General features: G+C 35.6%; 1 protein-coding gene across 3 annotated transcripts in view; it reads right to left on the bottom strand.

Annotated features, from left to right (window-relative positions):
• The window catches only part of GPATCH2 (G-patch domain containing 2), a 169,374-nt gene that overhangs the window by 28,917 nt on the left and 120,317 nt on the right, over positions 1-20,140 (bottom strand). The window lies entirely within an intron of this gene.

Genomic DNA, 20,140 nt, shown 5'->3' with positions numbered 1-20,140 from the left:
AAAATGTAATGTTCGCCATGCCATAAAACAGGATCGAGAAATAAAAAAGATACGGCTTTCATCTGCTAGGGGTTAAAGTCATGGGGGAAAATGATTTCAACTCCATATTCAAAGAGAATTCCAAGCAGGCATGTAAGGCATTCTAGGCCCTTAGCTGAGAGAACACATCTGAAGAGGCACAAAGGCCCACATGACGTGCTGTATCTGGGGCTCTGTAAGCAATTCAATATGGTGGGAGCTGGACCCTATAAAGGAGTGGGAGGAGAGGACATCCCCTTGTAGCATCAAGTGTTAAGGAATTCAACAAGTCTGTCCATTCATAATTATTTTAAATTCTCTAGGAAAAAAAGAATGAAGCTGCCTGTTTGACTGAATTAACCAGTTTGTCAACTACACCGATGATTAAATTCAGTGGAAAAATGCCTGACCATATTTTTTTGTAGATATAATTCTGGATTTTATTGCAGCTGTAGTCAGAATGAAGAGATGGAATCAAATGTAGATACATTTCCAAGGCAGATCTTGAAGTTGAGAGGTTTTGCTCATTCAAGAGAGTCTACAATTCACTCGCATGATTGAGTTGGCAGATACAGGCTTAAGACTGAGCTCAGCTTTGACTTGTGTAAAGTGTCCGTGACTTTGCTTGTTGAGAGGGGACTTAAAGTGATGTCATAATTCTATATGCTGTAATGGGCATCTGCTGAGTAAGAATACTGAAAAGCAAAGGAAAACAGGGTTGCCACTTTTCTCTCCATAACCAGTATTGAAACTGGTTATTTTAATAACGGGCCAGAATGTCTTAAACTTCTGAAAGATGTAAGGAGTTATTTCTACTTTAGAATATGTCAGACAGCATTACCATTTAATATAAACTTACTTGAATTTAGGTTAAATTATTGCTTATTGATGGAATTCAATTGGGATGCTATGACCCAGTTAAAATGCCACCTCCTTTATGCAGCCTCTTCTGATTGCCATTGCCAGAATAATTTCTCACTCCTTGGAGAAAACAATGTTTTCTGCCTTCAACTAAGGCTATATATGTACATGAACTAATCCTCTAACCAGACTGTATATTCCTTGAAGGCAGTGGGGTCCATATCTGTTTTATTTTTTAAAGTAAATTTCCCTTGTCTCTTACAAGCCTTGCCAATTCAGGTACTTATTGAATAGTTGTTGAATGAAATTTAACAAGGCATGCCAGAGTTTTTAGAGTAACTTGTCTTTCTGATAATCAGTATTTTTATTGAGGTTCCAATTGCTATAATAAAGAAATGTTTACTTATGGAAATAGAAGACCACAAAACTTATTTGGTTCATATCTTGGGCTTCGGGATACAAATATCTGCAAAACCAAGCTTTTACATGTAAACCAGCTTTTAAAGTATATGCAGGTACCTTGATGGTAAAGTGTTTCCCTTTCTACATAATTTTGCATTTCACTAAGTGTAACTTTGTGAAAGGAATGCCTTCAGTTACTCCACACTTCCATGATAGCTTTTGGCAGATGAATGAACATTTACGTACATAAAATTTCTGCAGACTTGTTAGCAAATGTTTGCTAGACTGTGAAATATATACAGTATTAGCTAGGTAAGGTAACAGGAAGCTTGTGATGACTACAGGAACACTAATGTTCAATAATTAGGAGGAAGAGTACTTCAGGATTCTCCTCATTCAATTCAATTGAAACACTTGCAGAGTTGGAGTGCCTTAGCTTATATTCAGGATTAGTTTTGCCATCAAGATCTTAGAACCAAACATCCTTTAAAATTTTGGTAAACCAGGTCTATTACTCTCTGTATCTGGGAGGTCTATTGCCTTTAAATGTCCGTGAAGAAACAGTATACAGAAATTAAATGTCAAATATAAACTCTTTCCTCTTTTTTCATTTACATAATGAATTTCTTTGGAAAACCACGGAAGCCTCTACATTTTTTAATTTTCAGAAAACAAATGCCAGATGATCAAATAAAAATCATATTAGCTGTGATCAGTCAAAATGTCACTTTATTTTTGCTAAGCAATGTATAAGTGATCTAAATAATGTTTAAAAATTACTACTTCAGAAGAGTTAATGGTTTTTCGTTACTAGATTTGAGAAAACGGTCAAGTTAATTTTTATACGCCTTAGAAGTAAGACTTGGAAAATAAAAAGGACACTGCTGTACATATTATCTACCATTTGAGCTGGGAAAGTTATTTAACTCCTCTCTCTGTTTCCTCATATGTAAAATGAGGATAATAAGAATCTCTACCTCATAGGGTAATTTTGGAAATTAAATGAGTTAAAATAAAATACAGTTTTCCCTCAGTATCCACAAGTTCTGCATCTGCGGATTCAACCAATCTAGGATCAAAAATATTTGGAAAAAAAAAATTCTAGAAAGTCCCCAAAAGCAAAACTTGAATTTTCTGTGTGCCAGCAACTATTTACATAGCATTTACATTGTATTGGGTATTATAAGTAATCTACAGATGATTTAAAGTATAAGGGGGGATATGTGTAGGTTATTTACAAATACTATACCATTTTATATATGGGAATATGCCATTTTATATATGGGAATTGAGCATTTGTGGATTTTGGTACTCATGAGGGAGGGGGTCTTAGAACCAATCCCCTGTGGATATGGAGGTACTACTATACATCATTAACACAGTAAATTTTATGGTACTATTATATGAACTATTTTTTTTTTTTGCGGTACGTGGGCCTCTCACCGTTGTGGCCTCTCCCGCTGCAGAGCACAGGCTCCGGACGCGCAGGCTCAGCGGCCATGGCTCACGGGCCCAGCCGCTCCGCGGCATGTGGGATGCTCCCGGACCGGGGCACGAACCCGTGTCCCCTGCATCGGCAGGCAGACTCTCAACCACTGTGCCACCAGAGAAGCCCTATATGAACTATTATATGAACTGGTATATAGTGTTCAAGGCAAAGAGTAATTGGAGATGATGCTGGAATAGTAAGAACTGTAAGACCAAGAAAGGCCTTACAAACCATGTTTAGGACTTGATCCTAAGGGCAATGGGAAGCCATTAAGAATGTTTAAGAACACTCAAATACATATGGGATTTCCAAATGCCATTCTGGCTGGGCTGTGGGGAATGAATGAAGGGGACACGAGTGAGAGACTGAAAGGAGTAAAGGATAGTGCCTAGGGTTTCTTGACCAGGATATCAAATCCTGGTTCCACACGTATCACCTGGCCCAGTGCCTTTTATTCACTTGCAACAAAATGTCCTTAAAGTTGTGTGGAAATTGAGCACGAACATCATTTTCTTCTTAATATTTATTTATTTATTATTTATTTTGGCTGTGCCAGGTCTTAGTTGTGGCATGAGGGATCTTTTAGTTGTGGCATGCAGCCTTCTTAGTTGCAGTATGAACTCTTAGTTGTGGCGTGCATGTGGGATCTAGTTCTCTGACCAGGGATCGAACCTGGACCCCCTGCATTGGGAGCACGGAGTCTTACCCACTGGACCACGAGGGAAGTCCCCGAACATCATTTTTCAAAAGAAACATAAGCAATATCATACTAAAAGACTAGAAAACCATGACCTGCTATTGTATCAGTAGAGAAATGTAAACCTGACCACTTACTCTAATCACTTATTTTGCCACTTAAATATAGGCATGTTATGTAGAAGTCCTGGATTCCTGTAATTCTAAAAAAAAGTCATAACTTGAGTATTCTGAGAATATGGTGGCAGTGACACTGTGGTTTTTGAATCCACATAATAACATGTAGGATAACCCAAAACGCTTGGACAACAATAACTAGCCAGAGAGATGACAGCATTCAGAAAACAACAGAAATAAAAGGCAAAAAAAAAAAATCACTTCAGAAATGAAACTGAACTAGGACACAAGAGTAAATAAATATGATGAAGAAGTAAAAGATAAGCACATAATGAAGAATGGAAAATGCAAAGGATAAAAACGTTAAAAATAAAAAAAGATTTGAGAGAAAGTGATAGCTACTGAAGATAGGCAAGGAGATCCAATATATGTATAATAGAAAATTTTGAAACAAAACCAAAGCAATGAAACAAAATAAATATGAAAAATTATAATTGGAGAAAATCTTGAAATTTATTTTAAAAGTAATAAAACTACCACTGAAAGAGCCTACTTCATCCTTAGGAAAAACACATAGAATGACCAACATTAGCATAGAGTCTAGTCATAGAGTCTAGTTGGGTTTTAAAGAAAAGAAAAACATATACTGAGCATCTGGGCAACACCAAGTCACTTATATGTGAGAGAAAAATCAGACTGTATCACACACTGAAAACAACATTTTACATAGACAATGGACTAATATATTTGAAACAGTTAAGGAAAGAAAATATGAGCCATGGGTTGTATATCTGCCCAAAGTGACCTTTAAATATACAGGGTCTGGACAAACCATTAATAATATGCAGGGACTCAGGGAACATTGTTCCCATGAGACCTGCCGGAGGAATCAACCAGAGAATAAACCTCAGACAACAGAAAGAGCAGAGACGCACTGACTTCAGATAAGATAGGGATCATTAAAAACATATTTATTCATAGAATTAAAACTAAATGAACTGAATTAAAACTACAACTAGAACTGAAACTAAGGAGACAGTATAGTATTGAATGGCTATATGATTCAGACTTTAATACTACAGTGTAGTATTGAATAGCTATATGCTTCAGACTATATGTATGCTACACACATACGTATAGTACAACTACCTAAAAATGGAAAGAAATGAAAGCTATATAGGAAAAATAGAATAAATTTGCTGACCATCCTGTAGGTATTAGCAGAGAAATAATTAACTTCAAAACAAATGTGTGGGAGAGGAATGAGAAGGGCAAAGAGGTTCCTAGCTTATTTCAATCCTGCTCAGAGGAGAAAACCAACTGCAAATAGCCCCCCACCCTCAAAAGGGGAAGGGGACAAAGGCTGTTACATAAAAGTATTAAAATAAAGATAATTATTACAAAAAATAAGCCCTCCTAAAAATCAAACGGTATACTAGAGTGAGAGTGAGAGAAAAAGAAATGGAAAAATAGGGAGAGAAAGATATGTCTGCTTATCTTAAAAATAGAAAAAAAAAAGCCAATGGAAGGGTAAACCATAAACAAAAGAAAACAAAGCAATAGCTACCTATATGACGGGGGGAGGGGAACAAGTGGTGAGGACTGAATAGAAGTTAGACTTCTTTGACAGTAACTTCTTGAGGAGATTTGATTGTGGAACCTGTAACTATTTTTATATTATTATAAAACAATAAAATTTTAAAAAGCAGTCTCTGAAAACTAAAATGAAACTAATGAACCTAACTATGGATTAGTATATCTATACTTAGAAACTATTTCAAGTGACTTTAAAACACAGGAATTTGTGCATTCCTAGTGAAATATAGGCAAAGTACAAAAAGATTAGAAAAAGGGAAAAACTTAAACTATTTTCAGTAGTTATTTTATCAGTGGTCATGATGGTATGGTGATTCTGAAAATACTGTGTATGTATGGTGGGATCAATAAAACGAACAATTATTATGCTGTCACCAGAGGTAATATTTTTTATGTTGAAAAAAGATAGATTAGAGCTAATGATGGAAAATATAAAAACAATGAAGTCTTGAATTTGAACTGGAACTATCAGTATGAGCTAATTTGTTAAAAAAAAAAAGTCTAAGTATTTCACTAAAAAGGCCTCGAAATAATGACACCCCTAAAACGCGGATTGTGGGTTCTAAAATTATTTCCCAGTAAACGAATCAGCACTTCTTAAAGAAATGGCTGATTCTTGGTCTAGGTCAGGAAAGGTCCAAGGTAGCCTTGGAAATATAAACATACCAGAAAGCAAGGAAGACAGCAAAGTCTCGTAGCAAGGAAACAGACTCAGGAACGCATTTAAATAGTCTCCCATTGCCCAAAGATGGGACAATTTTAACATCAATTAGGATGATAACAAATGGACTGAAACACATGGGATCTGTTTAAATCAATGAGTTAAAAAAATTAGAACAAAATTTCACCAGTCACCTCCAGAAAGTGTAAGGAAATCAATTAATTTTGAAAACTGATGGCTAAAGGAAAAGGAGCAAGTATTTATCTTGCTTTACCTACATGATCTGTAGCTCAGAGTAATCAAGTATTTGAAGGGGCTAAAGTTTGAAACAGAAGTAATCCAATTAATGAACCAAAGTGAGAGGACAGAATTAACATATCACCGTTCCGTGACCCTTAGTGAATGAATTGGGGTAACCATCTTTATGGCTAATAAATCACAGAAAGAGATGTGGAAGGGAGAGAAGTCTAGGCCACCACCTCTGGAACAGTTTTGCCAAAACAAAACAACAAAACTGAACCTGAATCAAATCAATTCTCTAGCTCGAAATACCCACCGCAGAAAACTCAAGGGACAGAGGAATAGGTTAAATGACACCGCATGGATAAAATCAGCAACATTCCTCAGATGTGGGAAACTTTATAGGACAAACAATCTGACATATTTTTCTTCTTGTTTTTTTTTGTTTTTTGCCACACCACATGGTGTGCGGTATCTTAGTTTCCTGACCAGGAATCGAACCTGCTGATCTAACTTCTTCAAACAAAAAATTTCAAGGAAAAAACAAAGGGGGAGGAGGGCCTATAAATCAATGGGAACTTGAGATATATATATGTCAACCAATTTTAACAGATAGATCTCATTTGGATCCCAATTTAAATAACGTATAAGACAAAAGATTATGAAATAATTGGAGACATCTGAGTATCAGCTGTAATTAAACACACATATACATATACATTCATATATATTAAAGAATTATTGCTTTTTTAATAGATGTGATAATGGTATGGTGGTTTTTTTTTTCCTTAAGAGACTGTTATTTTTTAGAGAAACATACTGATATATTTCAATCCAAATAAGATATAGATGAAACAAGGTTGGCCACATGTAATTACCTAAGACACTTTTGACAGCTGCAGTTTTGAGCTTATAGTTTTCTCTGTATTTCTGGTTATGATGACATTTTCCATAATAAAATATTGTTAAAAACTGCTTTTACCATCCTGACATTGCAAGTGAAAAGGCATCTTTTCAACTCTTAAGACTGCCAGTATGAAGCCATTGTAGGTTTTTCATATTTTAGTGAGACTCTCCATAATTTTAAAGTGATCAAATCTGAAATTAAATGAAGTTATCCATGAAGTCCATGTCATCTAGTCTGTATACATCCTTGGACTATAACCTGATATAAAAAGATTACAGAAATCCCTACCTGAGGTTTATTGTCCTTAGAAAGGATAATGCAGAGTTTTTATTCCATCTTTCTAATTAGTAATTTAAGCATATGCTCAGCATTTAATTCTAAATGTTTGCCTTTTCCCCAAGCTCGAAGACAGCTGTCCAAGATTTGAATGCCAGAAAACATTTAAATATCAACATCTGTTGAATTATGTTAATTTAGTGTAATATAATTGGGCATGAGTTGGAATTGATCAGAAGTATATGAAATAAACAAAAGATAAATTCCCAACAATATCTTAGTATACAAACAAGTCACTATGGGGTGATGAAAAAATATTTCTAAAGAGAAAGGGCAAGGAAAAATACTGATTATGAAGAAATGGATTCTTTTAAATACATAGCTCTAACTGTATGGGACATTATTTTGTGATATTTGAACTTATTTTTAAATTGGCTCAGAAGTGAAAGATAATTAAAATTAGCTAAAACAAGTGATAGTTAATAGCTTAATATTTGAATATATTTATACATTATTAAGTGAAACATTAAAACATTCTAATTACTTATGTACTCATTAAATTTTTTAGATTGCAGATGATTTCTGTTATGTTATAAACAGTTACATACCTCAAAATTTAAGAGCTGATGTAACTTCTGTTCTATAGACATAAAAGAGTATTTTAAACTGAAAGTGTTTTCCGTGTGGCAGATGGATTTATTAGGTTTATTCTGGGGACTGGAAGGTACAAATTATCAAGTAGTGGCCCTGTTTATTATATTGCTGATTTAAAATATTAATTTTTATATCAATTCTTTTACTAATAAGTTAGGGATGCTTGTTGTTTTGGGAAGTATTCTGGCGCATATACACATTGCATGAACAGATCCCTGAATGCCCCTGTAATGAAATTCTAATGCAGGCAGCAGTAGCAATACAAGCTGTTGTGATGTGGCCCTGCAGGTGTGCTGTCACCATTTCCTAGGGGAACCATCTCTGGGAGTTAAAGGTTAGTTCCGTGTCCATGCCCATTTAATCACAGGACCAATTTGGGGAGTGCCAACTGTGAAACAGACACCAGTCTGTAAGGAAGTGGACTTCAGAAGACAAATTTATTTCAGCTATAGGTCATTGGAACAGTTTTCATATGCTAACTATTCTTTATTATTAGTGACCGTGGCCAAATTCAACTGCTGTTCCAGAGGTGAGAGGCTGTGCTTACTTTTAGTCATTTGAAAATATCTAGTTCATCTATCAGATTTCAAGAAAAAGGGGAAACAGAAATGAATGTTTCACCACGGAGTACTTGATTGCTTTTTTACTTACTACGCATTGGACATATTATATATTTCAAATGGCAAATCCCCCTTTTTTCTTTTCTGTGTGGGTTAGTCACATTAAACTGAAAAGCAATCTCTCAAAATTCTAACTGGCTGATAATTACTTTTATTTAGTGTAATCACAATTTAAAATAACTCTCTATAATCATTAGTTTAAAATTTTGGCAAGGAAGCGTAGAATTTCAGGATGCCAAAAGGACAGGAGGCAGAATTGACTTTCTGAGAACAGTGCCTTTTTAAAATACAATAATTTGGTTATATGGAGTACAACAGATTAATTAAATTCATTGGAAAGCACTTATGTTGCATATGTGGTATGTTTCCAATTATTGTACTCTAAATACATCTATACCTAGAAGCTATTCAAATTTTTAAAAAATTATAACACATGTGCAATTAAATGTATTCCAGTTAAATAAATATGGAATGCATACATTCTAATTAAAGGGAATGTGTGAATACTCCCTAATTGTTCATTCACACATACAGAAGAATGAATTAAAATAATCTAAAAGATACTTTTCTATCTGGAGGATTGAGTAAATGTTTTTAGAACAATAAAATTTAATGCTAATTTTAGATTTGGAAAAAGAAAAATAATAAAGGACTAGAAATTTTATCTCGAAAATTAGTATTTTAAAAGCAGTTTCAAGCCATCATTTTGGAATATAAAGTACGCAGAATATAAAATGCTGAGTGATATAACTTGCTTTAAAATATGGTGTTGAATCATTAGTTGGTTTTTTTTTTTTTTTTTTTTTTTTTTTTGCGGTACGCGGGCCTCTCACTGCTGCGGCCTCTCCCGTTGCGGAGCACAGGCTCCGGACGCGCAGGCTCAGCGGCCATGGCTCACGGGCGCAGCCGCTCCGCGGCATGTGGGATCTTCCTGGACCAGGGCACGAACCCGTGTCCCCTGCATCGGCAGGCGGACTCTCAACCACTGCGCCACCAGGGAAACCCCGAATCATTAGTTTTAATATGACAAAAGAGAATTTGTTTTAAATTAAATCTTTACTAATGTAGGATAAGTAAGTCTCATTTTAAATAATTAAAATAAAGCATCACTTACTTTTGCTGATGCACTTAATTTTGTTGATACATTTCTGTGAAAAGCAACACTAGCCAAATACAGTCCACGTCATTAACCAGTACTCTAATGAACAGTTATCCCAATTTATTAACAGCTGCTCAAAAATGTAGTAATTAATAGTTTCATTTATTTTTGGCAAACTCGCAAAATGACAAATAGTTTTGTATCTGTTGCAAATTAGGTCTCCTTCCCAAATAACGGATGACACTATGGGGAAGACAGAGCAAACTGAATCCTTGAACATCTTTGGATCTTTAGAAGATCAAATAAAGAACAGCTGTAATTCTATTTGTTACATCTGCAACAAAATACAGTGACTTGTATCGTCACGTGAAAACAAATATGCTCTGTATTAATGTAAATAGGAATGTTCTTTCTAACCTGACGGAAGAAGGTTGACATGAATGTGTGTGTGTGTGTGTGTGTGTGTGTGTGTGTGTGTGTGTGTGAATGTGATGGGATTTGTTTTGTTTCTCTGATTAAATCTAGTGCCATTTTTTTCATTTTAGAAGATTCTTTTTACTACTAATCAGGCAAGAAAGTGACAGCAAAGGAAAAAAAAGTTTATTTTTCCCTCCTTATTATTTATTAATTGATCACACAAGAAATTAGAGCACACAGCATCCAGGGATTTTTCAAGTCATTTGACACTAGTAGATGAAAAATGTAGTGCTGGTAAGAACTAAGTAAAAGTGAATTAACATATGTTTCTGAAAGATATTTTAAAATAGTAAGTCAAATTTAATAATATCGGCAATAAAATGTTTTTACTCGATTGCAAATTACATATCAGACTGCCAGATAATTTAGCCTTGGTGCTTCACAAGAGTAAATGTTAATGGCAAAAATCATGTAAGTAAGGAAGCACGGCAAATTAAAAAAAGATGCCAGATCTGACATGATCTATTATCAATCTTTTTGTATGGATTCTTAGAACGATAAAGACTAATCATTAACATAAAAATGTGTTTAAAAAAGCAGGATCTTTTCAAGAACAGTACATCACTCAGTGTCAGGCACTGCTTCATGCATGTTTTACTTACTTTCAATTGGGAAGGCTATATTGAACTTTCTGGTACTAATCAAAGGTTATCATATGAGAAACAATGTAAAATTATTTAATTGTAATTTTAAATGAGGTGAAGGGAGAGAAAAAGATTTTTCTAATTTTGAGAAGTATAAAATCTGAATATTGAAATAAAAACTAAAGGGTTTGAATAGCAAGTCTGGAATTTAAGAGAAAGATACAGGTTAAAGAATAACTCTAGATGTCACTAGTATTTCTATAAAACACTTAGGTGCATCGTCTCGATGTTTAGCTGTGTGTGTGTGTGTGTGTGTGTGTGTGTGTGTGTGTGTGTATGTATGTTCCACTTTGGCTAATAATCTATTGCATGCAACAATCACTCAAAAACCGTGCCTGTTAATTATTAAATATTGACAGTGACAGGTAATACGTAGTGGTTTTTAAAAATAAAAAAATGTACATGCTTTCATGCATTTATACATTGAAAGACCTTTGTGTTTTCCTGAGTTTATTTATGCTTTCAAAGGTTTAAAGTATGTAAAAATGAGAGAATGGCATGAACAAACTCTAGACATGCATTACATATTAGGGGAGAGATAGTACACAGTAAAACTAAGATGAAACTTCATAATAGGAAAATGGATAGAGAACACTGAAGAAATGGAATAATGATTGGAAAATAAAACCCTGCAGACTAATCAAAAAGAATTATCATATGGGAATAACCAATAAGATATAAACAACACAGGAATGTAAGACAGGAAACATGTAACTTCAAGCACCACCGCAATGTAAAATCTTGGGAGAACACGTCAAATGAATATGTGAGGATAGTGTCTTGATGAAAAATGTTCACACCACTCAATGTCTGACATACCTAGTCTATGATATGGGCTCCCCACCGAGAATAAAAATGAAGCAACAAACCAAAAGAAAGATGTATAAGACCAGTATCACTAGAACCAATTAGATCAAATTATACCTTTGTTAATAATCAGTATTTGTTTAAATTAGCTTACATTATACCTATCATTTTTTTACCTTTTTTTTAAGGCTTTCTTTTTTACCTTTTTTTACCTTTTTGAATCAGTCAAAAGTTTGATTATAGGACCCATGAAGTATCATATCATAAAAGTATGAGAATGTTAATTATGTTTAGAATAAACATATGAACAAATACAACGCACTAATATTTCAGGAATAACTATCTGCATATGATGGAATGGCATGTGACAACGAGCACTGTTGATGGCGAACGAAGCTTGGGAGGAGATGTTTGCAGAATGAGAAGCACGGTAGGAAATCCAAAGGAACGATGCCCTTTCAGGAGGCGGAAGTATAGGAAACCTTGAAAAACAAAGTCTGTTACTGATGGGAACTTCCTGAGGGAGTTGACTGAAATTATTAAAGTGGGTTATGTGTTTAAAGGAGAACTTCAGGTTGTTACCTCCTTGGTACCGTTAGACATAAATCAGTCTAAGAGTCGGAAAAGAGACAATTCTCCTGCACCCATCATTGATTTAAAGAGCCTAGGTGAACATTAAAGTAGATGTGGCAAAAAAGGAGAAATGCCATAAATCGGACACCCAGAAAACTGTCAAACTGCACTACAGTCAGTGGCATTGGTAAATACGTCCCTAAAACCCTTCTACGAAGATCTTGAAAATTCCCCCAGGGAGCCGAGGGTAAGAAGTACTACATTCAAGAGGTTAAAGCCATAACTGCAGTGCCCTTTATTCATTCAGAGCTTCGGTGAGGAATGCCCGCCTTAAGACTGTGCCGTACTCATGCACTTCAAAATCTCAGCTTTGAGTCATTAACAGCAGAGCACTTGTACACTTATCTTTTCTTATCTGCCTGGTATATTTGGGGAGTAAATGGTCCTAAAATTGATTGATTCAATGAATTACAGTTCTCTTCTCTAACCTTTATATTTTTCTACAAGTTGAAAAAGGGAAGTGCAGTCACTCATCCAAAAGGGGTAAGGAAAGTCAAGCCAATATTAAAAACACTAAGGAAGAAAAATGGCTTCAAGGGAGGAACACAGAAAAATGCACACAAATGAAGATGAAGAATTTTCATCCTGCACTCAATATTGTAACGAAATTTAAGCTTGAGTCTTTCCTTGTGTTTATTTCACCTTTACAGGTTGCCTCATGCCTAACACAACTGATACCCTCAGAGAGACAAGAAAATACACCACATCCACCAAACAGGACAAAGAGTATGTAGAAAAGGAATGTTCAAAGAAACAAGGTGAGCTCTTGAAAATGCGATGTAGTAGAGAATTTTTTAAATCCACAAAACATTTGGGACGGAACCATTAATAAAACTGCCCAGAGATCTTTGAGGACAACAATATAGAGAAGTTAAAAAAAAAAAACTGGAGGATCATTTGAGGGTGCTCCAACATCCAAATAATAGGAGAACAGAGGAAATGGCAACCACTGGAAATTACTGGAGAAATGTCTTCAAAATCCTGAGGCAAAATGGTTTCCAAAATAGAATTCAATTCCCAGCTAAATCAGTCAATGTGAGACTAGAATAAAGACATTTTCAGAGATGCAGAGTCTCACAAATGTAACCACACCTGTTCTCTTTCTCAGAAAGCTCAGGAAAATAATGGCATGGGATCCAGGGAAAAGGAAATTCCACATAGGAGAGAGACGAGGAAACCCTCAGGATGAGAAGTGAAGAGAGGTCCTAGGACAGCAGAGGTGCAGCTGGTCCAGACAGCAAACAGTCCAGAATAGACCTGAAAAATGGAGGGCTCCAAGAAGGATGCCACCAGGACAGAGAATTGAGGGGAGTTACACTTCTGTGTAGAGGTGGCTGATGAACTGGGCTAGGCGCATAGAAAACAAAGCAAATGAAAAACAAGACAATTATCTCTACAACAACAACACAAAAGTTATACATCTATACCTAATATCTACATATATGATCATAGTAATGCACACAATAAATATTTACTTGGTCTGAATATTCTGATATAACCATTAGGAAGAAAGAGGGGAAGAAAAGCAGTTATGGTGTGTGTGTGTGTGTGTGTGTGTGTGTGTGTGTGTGGGCAGGGCACACAGCAGGAAGTCAATAGGTAATACTAAACTAAAAGCTTCAAGAAATAGTAATATAAGCATGTAATTTAGGTCAATACTGGAAGAAATACCTAAGAGTTGAAAGTGGATGTTTTTGGAGTGTGAAATTAGAGAATGAGGAAAAACAAGGCTGGTGTCTGCTGTACTTTGTTATGCCTTATAGAATGATTTGACATTCTAAATTATGTACAAGAAAAACAGGACAAAAAATAAAACTTAACAAGTGCTTAGGAAGCACACAGATGGAACTAACAATACCAGACTTTTCCTAACAGCTGCCGTAAGAACTCTTACATTTTAAGTGCTTTATAGGCATGAGCTCATACATCCCTTATAACAATGTTCTTAGATAAGTACAACAATTTTCTTTATTTCACAGATAAGTAAACTGAGGGATAGAGAGGTTATGTATTTCGCTCAGGGTCACCCAGCTAGTAAGTGGTGAAACTGGGATCAGAAGTCAGGCACTCTAACCGCAGAGGCTGGACACAGAGGCCAAGATAAGGACTCAGTCAGTGCACTCTACTGCCACAGAATCAATGTCAAGTTTGTCTGACAAATATTTTATGCAGCAAATATTTCCTATGTATCAGGCATCGTTTTTGGTACTGGGGATACACCAGTGAGTAAAGCAAAGATTTTGCCCTCATGAAGCTTAAAGGTAATAGAGAGTAAGGGGTAATAGAGACAAGAAGGAAGACACAAAAAGCAGAGCTGGTGGAGAGTGGGCCTTTCTTACATTGAGCACAGACTTCAGACACAAGTGGGGTTGGTATGTTGGAGAAACGGGAAAGAAACCACTGTACCTGGAGTAGGTGAATAACACAGTTCAAGTGGGAGAAGATGAGGTCAAGGAGGAAACAAAGAAGGGCAGGGTTAGAATACATATGGCCTTGTTGGCCAAGATAAAGACTTGGCTTTTACTTGGAATGAAGCAGAAAGCCACTTAAGAGTTTACTTAAAAAAAAAAAATCTATATCTATACCTATACCTTTATTGAGGTGTAGTTGGCATAAGCAAAATGCACCGCTTTTTTTTTTTTTTTTTTGGTTGCACCACGTGGCATGTGGGATCTTAGTTCCCCGACCAGGGATTGAACCCATGCCCCCTGCCGTGAAAGCTCGGAGTCCTAACCACTGGACGGCCAGGGAATTCCCTCACCACTTTTAAAGTGAACAATTTCATAAGTTTTCACATATGTATACACGTGTGAAACCATCACCATAATCAAGATAATGCAGATACCCATCACCCCAACAGTTTCTTAATGCCTCTTTGTAATCCTTCCCTCCAGTACCTCCCTGGCCCTCATCCCATGCCAATGCAACAGCTGATCTGCTTCCGGTCACTATAAATTACTTTGCTGTATGGTATGAAGTATAGATGAGTTAAATTTTTTTTTTTTTTTTTTGGCAAATGGATATTCAGTTGTTCCACTACCATTTGTTGAAAATACTATTTTTTTTTCCACTGAGGTACCTTTGTACTTTGTCAAAAGTCAATTCTCTGTATATATGTGGGTATATTTCTTTCATCTATTTTTCTATCTTTGCACCAATACCACACTTTCCTGATTACTACAGCTTTGAAATTAAGTCCTGAAATCAGGTAGTGTTAAAGTTTGGCTATTTAAGTCCTTTGCATTTTCATATGAATTTTAGCATTTATTTGTCAATTTCTACAAAATAGTCTCATGGGATTTTTGTTTGGATTGTACTGAATCTGGAGCTAAATTTTGGGAGAACTGACATCTTAAGAATATTGAGTCTCCTGATCCATGAACGAGGTATATCTCTCCAGTTACACAGATCTTTAATTTCTCTCAGCAACATTTTCATACACCAAAAAATATGGTGAAATGCTTAGGGATAAATCTGATAAAATATGTGTAAGACCTATACAATGAAAAAAACACCGCTGAGAAAAATTGAAAAAGACTTAAATATTTGGTTCTTAATTATGTGTTGTATTGTTATTTCTTGCTTTATATTGTTACCGTCCTGTACTTCTTTTAGTTAATACTTATTATGCTAATCAAATTCTTCTGACTTGTTTGTTCTAACATTTCTGCTTCTGTTGGAGTCTGTAATCCAATATATATATATTTTTAAGAGTAAATTATTTATTTATGGCCGTGTTGGGTCTTCGTTGCTGCACACAGGCTTTCTCTAGTTGCGGCGAGCAGGCGCTACTCTTCGTCGCGGTGCACGGGCTTCTCACTGCGGTGGCTTCTCTTGTTGTGGAGCACGGGCTCTAGGCGTGTGGGCTTCAGTAGTTGTGGCACATGGGTAGTCGCTCCGCGGCATGTGGGATCTTCCCGGACCAGGGATTGAACCCGTGTCCCCTGCGTTGGTAGGTGGATTCTTAACCACTACACCACCATGGAAGTCCTATATATATTGATATATATATATTTTTTGAAAAGGCTGTTTTCCTCAAATGCCTTATTATCTGATTCTACCAGGCAATGCTATGGGGAAAGGCCAGTCTTCTCTGTCTGCCCAAAGCAGTTCAGCAATTGGAGGTGAATGAACCTGACTTAAGAGTATAGAGGCCTGGGCACCAGAAAGCCACAATCATCACACCCCTCTCTATAAAATAACTCCTCTGTCAGAAAAACGCTCCCTTTCCTCACTCTCAGGAAAAGAACTGTAATCCTCCAGCTCTGTGGTTTGTAGGGGGCAGAGTGAAGACCAGATAATTTGTCATCCAGTCCCATCAAGCTTTCCCAGCTCCTCACAAATACAGCACTGCGAGCTGCCCTGACCTTATCCTTAAAAACACTTGGACCAGAGATCTGAGTCTTTCTGTAAGGGGCAGATGTCATTTGTCCCAAGGCCATGGCCAGTGACAAGCTAGTATAGAAAAGAACTCCAAAGGTTCTCCTCACATCTCATTCTCCCTTACCCAGGCTGAATTGCCTCTTGCTTCAGGTCAAAGCACACAAGCACACCTGTGTGCCCCCATCTCACAAGCACAAGTTCAAAATAGCACACCCCTTCCCTTAATACTGGGGACTTCTTGTAGTTTTCTGCTTATTTTCTCTTTCTAAATTCCTCCTGGGTTGACCCTGGAGGAGAGAAGCCGTCTTCTTATAGTTTAGAATCAGTAATCTTATAGTTCAGAATCTTGACTGCAACAGCAACTGAGACCAAATTTCTAATATACAACTTTCAAGTAGTACAGTTTTCTTAATTACCATCTAACTGCAACTCACAAGTTTAGATATCATCACTACGATTTTTTGGACACGAGTTATTTTAAAATGTATTTTTAACTCCAAACTTAAAAAAAATTATTTTTGTCAATGATTTCTCTTAATCACATTCAAATTAAAGGATATGATCTTTATGATACATATTCATTAAAATTTGTTGATAGTAGCTTTGGCCTGGTAAGTGGTCAATTTTTGTAAATATTACATGTGTCTCTGAGAAGAATGTGTTTTTGTTAATAGTTTGGGTGAAAAGGTTTATATAATATCATTAAGTTTGTTACTTTTCTGTTATGCAAATTTTATGATGGCTTAAACTATCAATAATATGAATGCTGTATTGAAGTGGGAGCACCATGATAGCGGGTTAGTGAGTTTCTCCACTCACTGCTATTAATATTTGCTTTATATATTTTTCTGAGTCTATTTTAATGAATGTACACAATAATAAAATTATTAACTTTTTGGTAAGTTGAATCTTTTATCATTAAATTATGTGTTTCTTAAGCTTGTTAAGGCTTTTGTTCTTAAGTCAGTTTGTCTGATATGAGAGTCTCTTTTATAGTATATCTGGTATATGCTGTTCCATCCTTTAGTTTTCCACCTTTCTTTGTCACATTATTTCAGGTATGTCTCTTATAAAGAACATATAGTTAGATTTTAAAAGAAAAACTAAATCTGCTTAGTTTTGCTTTGAACTGACAAATTTAATCCATAAATATTTATTGTAATTACTGATACATGGACTTGACTCAATTATCTAACTTTTTTTTTTTCTGTGTTCCATTTTGTCTATGCCTTTTTTCCCCCCTTTATTGACTTTTTAAATGGATTTTTTGAGGTAATTTATTCCATTCAACCCCACGCCTGCCAACTGGCTTGGAATTTACACACTCTATTTCTTTTGACTTAGTAGTTATTTTTGATATTTTACCATGAATACTTAATACAGTCTTATCAAGTATCAATCTCTTAACTGACCAATGAAGTAAACACCCCAAACAATTCAAGGACCTTAGATTGGACTTGAACTGTAATCAACACTGCCAAATTTAACATGCTGTTATTTTCCACTATCTTAGATTGTCTTTTGAAAAGTCCTATGAATTACATATTATAACTGTCAACTTATCTAAACAATAGTTGTTTAAACTTACTGAAATCTTTAACAGCTTATTGGCTTAGTATTCATTTTTTCATCTTAGACTTTCCTGGGGAGATCCTTTTCTTGAAATACATCCTTAGAAAGTCTTCTAGCAAAGGTCTGTTGGTAGTAAACTTCCTTAGTTTTTGAAAATCTTAAACTGTTTTTACTTCATCTTCATATATGAAAGATGTTTTTCTAGGCACATAGTTCTATGCTGACAATGTATTTTCACCCAGTACTCTGAAGACTTGTCCACTGTTTTCTGGTTTCACTGTCAGTACTCAGAAATCTGATGATGTACAGCTGTCATTCCTTTGTAGTAATTCATCCTTTATCTCTGGATTCTTTTAAGATCTTCTCTTTGTTTTTGGTGTACTACAGTGTACTACTAGGTATGGATTTCTTTCTCTTTATTCTAGTTGGTATTCACTGTGCTTCCTGTACCTGTATCTATAGATTTATAACTTTCACCCATTTAGGGAATCCTTAGCCAACATCTCTTCAGCATCATGTTTTTTTCAGCCTTTCTATACCCTCCATCAAAGCCTCTAAGCTTAAATATATCTTAGATCTTTCCTGGGTCTCTTAACCACTCTTTCATTTTTCCATCTCCTTGTATTTTTATGCTGCATTCTGGCCTACTTCTTTAGCTGTACCTCCATTTCACAATCACACTTCTCATTTTTAACAATTATATGCTTTTGATTCAGTTCTGCTTGAACAATTCTAATAGCGATCTGTTGCCTGCTTATTTTATTTCTATAAACGTGCCATTTGTAATTATTTATAACCTGTATAAAATTTATATAATCCATACTTTATAATTTCAGGATCTGACATCCTTAGGGGTAACTATATTAGTTTTATGTTGACTATCACTGACGGTCAACTTATTATGTTTGACAATTTTTGATTGTCTAAATTAGACATGCTAGATAGGATTTATGTTAGCTTCTGCAGATGCCTAGTGGGTTCTCAGTTGGGGTTAGTCTGTACAGCATGGTACTTGGAAGCTACATCGCTTGCTTGGGAGTGTTAAACACAGTGGCCGGCACACTAACTACGGGAGGCCAGGAGATGCAAAGGCAGCTGCCGAGGTCGGTTATCTTGTTAAAAATTGAGCAAGTGTAAATCACAGGGCAGTAGTTCTGATTAATATTCTGATAGCCATTTTCACCTAAGTAAAAATGAGGTCTTCAGAAACACCACATGCAAAATTTGGAAATATGCTGTCTAAAACAATAAACTGGGGCAAATTTTATTTATTAAAGAAAAAATATAACATCGACTCGGCAATATAAAATGAGTAAGAACACAGAAGCACTTTTAAAAAAGAGTATATTTTCTATATACTTATTTATATATTATTAGAGATAAATATACATGTTGCTCTCTCATAAAGCCTAAGTACCATCTACGTTTTGGGGAAAAGATTAATTCTCTTTTTTTAAAATTAAAAAATAAACTAATTATTCTAAATCTTGATCTAAAATTCATTAGTTATGGGTGGCAGAGATTTTCTTTTCTTCTAAAAATGCACTCTTATATAGAGAATGGACTTGAGGACACAGGGAGGGGGAAGGGTAAGCTGGGATGAAGTGAGAGAGTGGCACGGACATATATCCACTACCAAATGTAAAATAGAGGGCTAGTGGGAAGCAGCCACATAGCACAAGGGAGATCAGCTCAGTGCTTTGTGTCCACTTAGAGGGGTGGGATAGGGAGGGCGGGAGGGAGACACGAGAGGGAGGGGATATGGGGCTGTATGTATATGTATAGCTGATTCACTTTGTTATACAGCAGAAACTAACATACCATTGTAAAGCAATGATACTCCAATAAAGATGTTTAAAAAAAAGGTACTCTCTATTTTTCATCAGCTTAAAAAAGTACAAATAGAACGGTATCTTTCTATTCATTACTAGTAATCCTGAAATAGATTCTAATAAACAATACATAAAATATTTTAAGCTGGCACTTCA

The sequence above is a fragment of the Neophocaena asiaeorientalis genome, unplaced genomic scaffold, assembly GCF_003031525.2.
Source record: "Neophocaena asiaeorientalis asiaeorientalis breed wild unplaced genomic scaffold, Neophocaena_asiaeorientalis_V1.1 scaffold477, whole genome shotgun sequence".
Taxonomy (NCBI): Eukaryota; Metazoa; Chordata; class Mammalia; order Artiodactyla; family Phocoenidae; genus Neophocaena; species Neophocaena asiaeorientalis.
This window is presented reverse-complemented; position numbering and strand designations above follow the sequence as displayed.